This window comes from Myotis davidii, unplaced genomic scaffold (assembly GCF_000327345.1).
Source record: "Myotis davidii unplaced genomic scaffold, ASM32734v1 scaffold847, whole genome shotgun sequence".
Taxonomy (NCBI): Eukaryota; Metazoa; Chordata; class Mammalia; order Chiroptera; family Vespertilionidae; genus Myotis; species Myotis davidii.
The window spans coordinates 10,529-19,369 of record NW_006298049.1 but is presented as its reverse complement, the minus strand read 5'-3'; positions in this window follow the sequence as shown (position 1 = coordinate 19,369).

The window sequence follows — 8,841 nt, the reverse complement described above, 5'->3', positions numbered from 1 at the left end:
CCCTGCAGCCGCTGCTGCCGCAACACCGCCACGCGCGAGCTTAACCCGGTAAGGTAGTTTTAAAATGTGATTTCTTATATGGGATGCCTAAGGTCTTTACTTTGTGATGATACAGCATCCTGAAACCAAATTGAGCAGAAAAAATAAGACCATGAATTTCAAAAGTTTCCATGATGATCCCTTACTCTCGCAGGGCTCATTTATGAAAAACATTTCCCCACAATAGAGTGTAGGTTGATTTTAAAGGCAGCTTTCATGATTGACAGATGATTGGCTGCAGTTGTAGGAGAATTAAATTACCAACCAATAGGAAACTAGACTAAATGTTGTAATTGCATATAGATGGGCTTAGGACTATCAAAATGGATAGAAGTGCTGCCTTATCTGATCTTGCTTAAATGTTTAAATGTGATTAGGGCTAACATATGACACAAGCTAATAATGCCACTTAACAATTCAGAGCTTTGCACTTAAAGATCTCTGCCCAGACCTGGGAAACGTGAGCAGAGTATGGGGTGTGTGTGTGTGTGTGTGTGTGTGTGTGTGTGTGTGTAAGGAAGTGTAAATGCTGTAAGTAGTTTTGAAATTAATTGATAAAAGGCTGGAGAAATTCTTTGGCTTTATTTTTCTCAGCAATGTCTCATGAGCACAGGCGTAACTTGTCAGATAGCCTTGGAAAATGTGTCCATTATTTTGCAACAAGAAGAATGGCATTGTTTGCTGTCCTTCCATGGGGCTACGGCAAGGAGCGTGGGAGTCTGCAGGGGAGAGCCCGAGCAGCCTCCCCGGGCTGAGAGGAGGTGGAATGGCTGCAGCTTGTTAATCTCTCCAGAAACTCTTCTGCCGCAGGAGAGTTCTCATGACTAACTCACCCAGGAGTCTCAGGGCATTTTGTTACCATCTTTCCAAATAACCACTGCCAAGTATCGACCAGGATTAGGGGAGTGGTCATGCAAACCCCCCTTCAGTTACTCTGTCCCTCTTTTTCTTTTAAAACTGATTTCAGAGAGACAGAGGGAGAGAGAAACATTAATCAATTGTCTCCCATATGCAACCCAACTGGGAATCAAACCTGAAACCTAGATATGTGCCCTGATCAGGAATCGAACCCATGACCTTTTGGTGCGCACAGGATGATGCTCTAACCAAATGAGCCACACTGGTCATATTAGTTTCAGGTGAACAACATAGTGGTTAGATAGTCATATACTTTACAGAGTGGTCCCCCCGGTATTTCCAGTACCCAACTGGCACTGTACATAGTTATTACAATACTAGAGGTCCGATGCATGAATCGTATCATCATCATCATCATCATTATTTATCTTCTGTTTTTGTCTCGTTCAGTCATCTGGCACTTATTATATTCCCCCCCCCCAATTCAGTTTATACTTAATATTATTTTTATTAGTTTCAGGTGAACAACATAGTGGTTAGATAGTCATATACTTTACAGAGTGGTCCCCCCGGTATTTCCAGTACCCAACTGGCACTGTACATAGTTATTACAATACTAGAGGTCCGATGCATGAAATTCGTGCAAGAGTAAGCCTTCCTTCCCCCGGCTGCCAGCACCGGCTTCCCTCTGGCACCTGGGACCCAGGCTTCCCTCACAGCCCCAGCTTCATCTGGAAGGTCATCTGGAAGGACATCTGGTCTAATTAGCATATTACAGTTTTATCATTATAGATTATTGATTGTATTTCCTAGGCTGCACTTTACCTTCCTGTGACTATTCTGCAACAACCAATCTGTACTAGTACTTCTCAATCCCTCCACCTTTTTCTCAAACCCTTCACTGAATAACCCAGTGCCCCAACCCCCAACTCCTCTGACAAAGGTCAGTCTATTCTGTGTCTATGATTCTGTTTCTGTTTTGTTTGTTTACACTGTTCTTTATTTCGTTAATCCTCACCTGAGGATATTTTTCCATTGATTTTTAGGTAGAGTGAAAGAGAGAGGAAAAGACAGAGAGAAACATCGATGTGAGAGAAACATATCGATTGGTTGCCTCCTGCACAGGCTGGGGAAGAGCCTGCATCCAAGGTTCATGCCCTGGACTTAAGATTTGCTAAACATTGCTCATTTTCAAAAATCAATTTTATTGAGATAGAACTGCTAACTTCAAAAATAGATCTTTAAAACACTCTGTAATTCTGTAGAAATGGTAGAAAACTAAAAGCTACATTCTGTATAAACTGAAATATCACCTTCTTGAAAGTCAGGGAAAGGACACACCTTGGAGACGGGTCTAAACGCAGGGGCAAAAATCAGCCTCTTAAGAGTTAAAATTATACAACAGAGATCATAAGGCAACAGCTTTGTGGGCAGCCTTAAGATTGCTATACTTATTAGGTCAGCTTGCTAAGGTTGGTAGGTAGAAATTCTCACCTAGGAAATGATGCAAATAATACTACTATGGGAATGCTCAGCTGCCAGATATCTGAAATATGTCAGAGGAAGGACGCTAATAAAAATGAAACACCTTATATTTATATGACACTCTAAGGTTTTAAAAGATCTTTCATTTACATTCATCTTATTTGTTTTGATCTCCACAAAACACTCCCTCATTGGAACTCAGAGAGGTTGTAGGTTACTAGGCTGCAAAGTGGCAGGGAACAGTCCCCTGGGAAGCAGGGGTTAGGGTCAGGGCCATGCATACATGGCATTGTCTATTTTTTTAAATCCTCACCCAAAGATATGTTTTCATTGGTTTTTAGAAAGAGGAAGGGAGAGAGAGAAAGACATTGATGTGAAAGAGAAACATCGATCTTTCGAATTCTGGGGATCAAACCCGAAACCTTTTGGTGCACTGGATGACGCTTCAACCCACTGAGCCACCTCGCCAGGGCGGCATTGTCTATTTTGAATTAGAGAATTTGCATCATATAAATGCCCAGGCCTGCTCAGAACTGGTGCAAGCGGAAGAAAAACAGAGAGGGGATGAGCACTTTAACACAATTTACAGATCACTGCCTTTCTTGCCAACAAGAAAAGTCTCCCAAATCTTGAGGAACGGGAGTGGAGGAGGGTGAGGGAAGGAGCGATGCTGGTGACAGGTTCTGTCCCTGGGAGATGGGAGTCACCATCATGGCTGTGAAAAATGCATCATGTCTTTTCTATCACGTCTTCCCGCAGGCTTTCTGGGAAGCTTGTCCTTGAGGATACAATTGAGATGACTGTCCTTTTTGGTAGCTTAGCATTTTCTGGAGGGAAGAGGGTCATTTGGAGATTAAATGGAAAATTAACATGAAAACTAAACGTATGTATGTTGCTTTTGTGGGCTGTGTTCACCTTGACAGGCGGTCAGCACAGCCAGCCTAGTTGAGGGAGAAAATGTCAGATTTGGTTGCAAATGTGTAAAGGCAAGCATGTCAGACTCACAGCCCGCGGGCCATAACAAATATTTCTGTGGCCCAGCCAATATAACGGTATATAAGAAACGTTTAAATAAAAATTTTGTAACTTAATTTTTACAATATCCCTGCTATACATAATTATTAATAACAAACTACAATGTTCGCTAATGAGTGATGACTATAATCTTGTTGCATTCATTTCCCTTACACACCTTAATGCACAGGTGCACCATTTCTCTCCACTAATACAAGCAGCGAATATTTTAGCAGACATGGCCACGTCATTAGTCTTGGACTGACTTGTTCGGTGTGCGGAATAGGAAATATTTTGCTTTTGGAAAACAATAAAAATAGGTTTAGTTGCATCACGCTTATTAATTTGTGCAGTTATTCAGTGTTTGGTTAATGTTCAAGAAAAAATATTAATTTTTATTAAAATGTTCTATTATTTTATGTTAACGATGACTCATTTACTTCAGCCCTTTGTATTCAGTGTGTCTCTATCGAAATAAGCCTATGTTTCTATGAAAATTGAAGCTTTTGTTTTTTTGCGGCACACATACACGTAAACCTTGTTCATTTGGCCCGCGTTAGCCTTTGAGTTTGACATGCTTGGTGTAAAGGAGTGATCCTTTTAGTCCCACCTTTCAGCTGGGCCTGGCTCTTCAAATTAGCAGCTGAGCATCTAAATGGCACCTCTCGTGCATCGTTATTTTAAAACTTCACTGAAGCAGAGCTGTGGTGAGTTATGGTCCTTGTCTTCCAGATGAGAGAGCTTCAGGCCACGGCTGAGGGCACACACTGCCGGGCTTCTCGCTCTCCCCACTTCATCACGAGATGGACCCGCTCAGTCCATAGTTGGGGGCGGAGTAGCTGATGTGGTTTCTCACTGGCTTCTTGTTCAGAAGCTGCCCAGTCATTTCATTTTGCTTGTACTGGAGGCTTTTTCAGGACGTGGGAGAGTCCTGGGCTAGTTGAGACAATCAGTCACCCTACTTATGTTTCCAGAAGTCCTCATAGGAGTTTCTTCAAGAGCCACATCGAGGGCTAAAACTTTTCAGGAGTACGCAGCTATGTATGTGTGGCATTTGCCAATAATTTCCTTCTATTCAAAAAATATTGGTAGACATTTAAAATTTTAACTTTTTGCTATTCTCCTAAGATTATCATTTTGATTGTTTTTCTTCTTCCTTGTTGTTGTCTCAAATCCACAAAGGGTAATGGATGGAATGGAAATAGAAGAAAAAAATTAATAAAAGAAACTGGCTCCCATTGTTAAAATGTGGTCTTGGTTGTAGTGTGCTGAGGGCTGATCTGTAGGAGTCATTCTCAAACGTGAACATCGTGGTAGGCAGCCTGCAAGGCGGCCTCAACGACTCCTCCCTCTTCGTATGCATGATCTTGTGTAATTCTCTTCCTTTGGATTTGTCTTGGGAAGTCTCCCTCCCTATCCCACCCCCACACCCCATCCCTGGCTCTGGGGAAAGCCAGCAGCCATGTGGTGAGGAACTGGTTTCCAGCGAGTAGCCAGCACAGACGTGAAGCCTGGAAAGGCCACGGGAGTGACCTGGGAGGCAGACTCTCTAGCACCAGCAGAGCCATGAGCTGCTGCTGCTTGTTCCCACACCTGGTGCAGCATCTCGAGCCCCTGAGCCGGTGTCACAAAGCTAAGTCCTTTCCAAGTTCCTTCCAAACTGTGACATAAGAGATGGCTGCTTTCGGTCTGTGTTTATTTGTTCAGAAGCAAGAGATAACCAATGTAAATATGTATCAGAATCACCTGGACAACAACTTGATAGAAATGCTTATTTCTGGCCCTAACTGGTTTGGCTCAGTGGATAGAGCGTCAGCCTGTGGGCTCAAGGGTCCCAGGTTCAATTCCGGTCAAGGGCATGTACCTTGGCTGCGGGCACATCCCCAGTGGGGAGTGTGCAGGAGGCAGCTCATCGATGTTTCTAACTCTCTATCCCTCTCCCTTCCTCTCTGTAAAAAATCAATAAAATATATTTTACCAAAAAAATAATTAAAAATGCTTATTTCTAGCCGAAACCGGTTTGGCTCAGTGGATAGAGTGTCGGCCTGCAGACTGAAGGGTCCCAGGTTCGATTCCGGTCAGGGGCATGTGCCTGGGTTGCGGGCACATCCCCGGTGGGAGATGTGCAGGAGGCAGCTGATCGATGTCTCTCTCTCATCGATGTTTCTAACTCTCTATCTCTCTCCCTTCCTCTCTGTAAAAAATCAATAAAATATATTTTACCAAAAAAATAAATAAAAATGCTTATTTCTGGGTCCCAGCCCTGGAGATTTTATTCAGTAGGTGTGGCCTGAAGTCTTTGCCTTTTTACCAGGAGTCCCAGGAGAACCAGAAGTACACAGCTTTGTACTTGAGAGCACACGGTGAGAATAAATACTCCCTGGGGAGGCCTGTCCGAAGGGAAGACTGCAAGGGGGTGTGGGAGCCAGATAACATACCGGACACCAGTTATATTTGAGCTTCTGATAGTGAATAAAAAATGTTTTAATGTAAGTATGCCCCATGCGATCTTTAGAAAGTACTTGTACTGAAACATTATCTTAAATTCAAATTTAACGGGGCGTTCTATATTTCTACTGGCTAAACACCATCCAGAGGGAAGGCCCAACTGGAAGTGAAGGGTGGCCTTCCTTTGCAGATGGCAGGGTTTTCATCCCTGGGGGCTGCAAGCTGACCAGCTGGGCCCTGTCCCTCTCCCACCCGGCAGGCCGGCCGCAGGAGGGCCGTTGGACTCTCTCCTTGGAGGGTTTGGGGAGAGCTGCTCAGGAAGTCCTCCCACACGGCCCTGCCTGTGCGGATGCTGACCTGGTCGGCACCACCACGGCACTGGGACCTGGTTCCTTGGGTGCTGTTGGCACCAGCCCTTTGCCGAGCAGTGAATGACTGCCACCTTTCTCCCACATCCCTCCGGGCACTCAGCCACATGCAGCTGCTCATAACAAACGTGTCCTTTTCTTATTCTGAGTGTTTCTGAGTCTCTGATGGGTTCTATCTGTTGCAGCCCTGTGAAAAGGATGGTTCCAGAAACACTTATTCCTCAATGACAGGTTTTAAGGAACTCAGGCCAGCCCAGGTGTGTGGCTCAGTGGTTGGGTGTCATCCCATGCACCGGGAGGTCACCGGTTCAAATCCTAGTCAGGGTAGTCCATCGATATTTCTCTCTCATCTATGTTTCTATCTCTCTCTCCCTACCCCTCTTTCTCTAAAAATCAATAAAAATGTATTTTTTTTAAACAGGCACAAAAAACCCCACATATTTTTTAAAAAAGAATTCAGGATTTCACTTATTTTGTACATGCTTTCTTATCACAAGGAACGCGGTCTTAGTTTTGATGTGTTTCTTTTCAACTGAGAAATATCTTTCAAAAAAAGACAAAGAATGAAGGGGGAGGGTGGGGTGGGGGAGAGATTGGCTGGGTGGACTGAAATGCTTAAGGCAGGGATGGAAGATAAAGGCTCAGAAATGTGCAGCTATGATAGAACCTGAGCCTTGTGCTTTGAAATCAGACACCGAGAGTGAGGTCACGTCATTCTGGGCTCCAGTTCAGCCATGCCCGGGGCCTGCTGGCCTGCCGTAAGCTGCAAGCGCACAGGGGAGAACTCAGCTGACTCTCTCTCCCAGGGAAACAGGGAGGGGTCTGAGCTTTGAGGAGGAAGGGAACGGGATCTCTTATCTGCCTGGAGCCCCGCAAGGGCTCTAGGAGAACTCGGGTGCTGCGTAGGCCAGCATGGCTAAAACAACACATTTGGAAAGTAGAAATCCAAGGATGATGGTGCCATTTCACATCTTGTATGTCAGGAAGAATCCCTCAGGAACCGCCCGGTGCCGGGCCCAGTCCTGTGGCTGACTTGGGCAGCTTGAGAATAAATACAGTGGCTCTTGACTCACAGGATGGCACACGGCCGGAAGGGCCCTTGGTAATCCAGTCCAGGCTTTTTTCATAGAGAAGAATCCACACTCCCACTTCGGCCTTCACTTTGGCCTCTCTGGGGATCTGAAAAAATTAATACACCTCAGTGTTATTGCGAGCATTAAGTGCAATGTGCATATAGAGCAGGACACTTAGCACTCAATAAGCGGGAGATGTTGTCATTATCTCACATCTGTGCATGCAGGCGTGTGGTGGTAATGTTGGAGGCAGAGGGGCGTGTTTCAGGGTCCTCGGCCGGGCACTACAGGAGAATTATACAGCAGCTGGACACTGGCAATTGGAGCAGAATGAAGTAGAGGCAGCCCTGGCTGGTGTGGCTCAGCTGGTTGAGTGTTGACTCATGTACCGAAGGGTCACTGGTTTGATTCCCGGTTTGATTCCCAGTCAGGGCACATACTCAGGTTGGGGATTCAATCTCTAGTTGGCAACCAATCAGTGTTCCTCACATCGATGTTTCTCACGTTGATGTTTCTCTCCCTCCTTCTCTCTCTAAAATCAATAAGAACATATTTTTTAAAGAGTAGATGCAAAGAATAGCTGGGAAGCTGTTACAGCACTTCAGGAAGAAGATGGTGAAGGCCTGAGCTGGGCAGTGCTGGCAAAGGCAGGAGAAAAGCAGCACATGTGGGAGTCCCCAGAGAAAACAAGTCAGGCTGAATACGGTGGGGTACAGGGAGCACAGGGTGGATTCTCAGCTATCTCTACTGATAGCTGCCTGGCCTCAAGACCCTGAGTCATTTGGAGCCTCTGTGTTTCACCTGCAAAATTAGGACAGTATTACTGTCCCCCCACCTCCTGGATTACCGAGGTCAGCGATTTAGCATACAGTACAGGGCTGCCTCCTCCTGGGGTGCTCAGCCACGTGTGTTCCCTTCCTCATCTACTCTTCTCTGTACCGCACCTCCTGTGTTGTGCCACAAGGAGGAAAGAGGGGGAGAGGGCCAAACAATGACATCTACTAGTATTTTCTAGGTGGTGCCATTAAGCAGGTGGGAAAGGTTAGAAAGGGGACTAGTCAGAAAGGGAAGACAGGGTTGATTTTTAAAATTTGGAATTTGAAGTGATGGTCATGCTGGCTGATACCCAAGGGCTGAGAGATGGCGACAGGGGCCAGGGGGCAGGAGTCCTCAGCAGGGACACTGGGGATATTCAAGCCGCAGGTGTCTCTTCATTCTGAGAAACGGAGCAGAGGCCATGGGTAAGGTGGACAAGCAAAGCAGAGGCCTTTGGGCTTAATCATAAAGACTCTAAAGATGAAGCTGACCGGGCATCCCCGGCCAGACCACAGGACCCCTGGAAAGCTGGGCCCCCACCTGAAGGTAACGGCACCAGCACCATCCCCTGGCTGCTCAGGTTTCAGGTTTCCATTCATTCTGAGTTGACACGAGCATGGAGGCTGGTGTCAGAACCCACTGCTTCTGTTTTCATTGTGCATCAACGTGTGTCTGTGGGTCCCCTGGATTGTTAAGTCCGGGAAATAGATGTATTTTCTTCAACCTTGTATAAAACATGC